This window comes from Penaeus monodon, chromosome 28 (genome assembly GCF_015228065.2).
Source record: "Penaeus monodon isolate SGIC_2016 chromosome 28, NSTDA_Pmon_1, whole genome shotgun sequence".
Lineage (NCBI taxonomy): Eukaryota > Metazoa > Arthropoda > Malacostraca > Decapoda > Penaeidae > Penaeus > Penaeus monodon.
In genome coordinates this window covers 7,378,369-7,378,623 of record NC_051413.1, presented here as the reverse complement: position 1 = coordinate 7,378,623, position 255 = coordinate 7,378,369, and positions in this window count along the sequence as shown.

Here is a 255-nt window from a genome sequence, read left to right as displayed (position 1 = left end):
AATCTGGTATTGGCTAAAGTCCAGCTTAGATTGCGTAAGTTACAAATAAAAACAACAAGCAAATTTTCAGCTTAAGAAGATCTTAATGTAAGAAGGGGTTTTCAAGTGAAAGTCTCGAACAGGTTTGAAAAATTACAAACGCTTGAAACAGAAGAAGAATGGAGAGCCTTCGAGGAGACCTTGTACACAAGTGCAGAAGAAACGATACCTGAAATCAGAGCTAAAAAGAAGCAGAAATGGATGACTGATTTTATT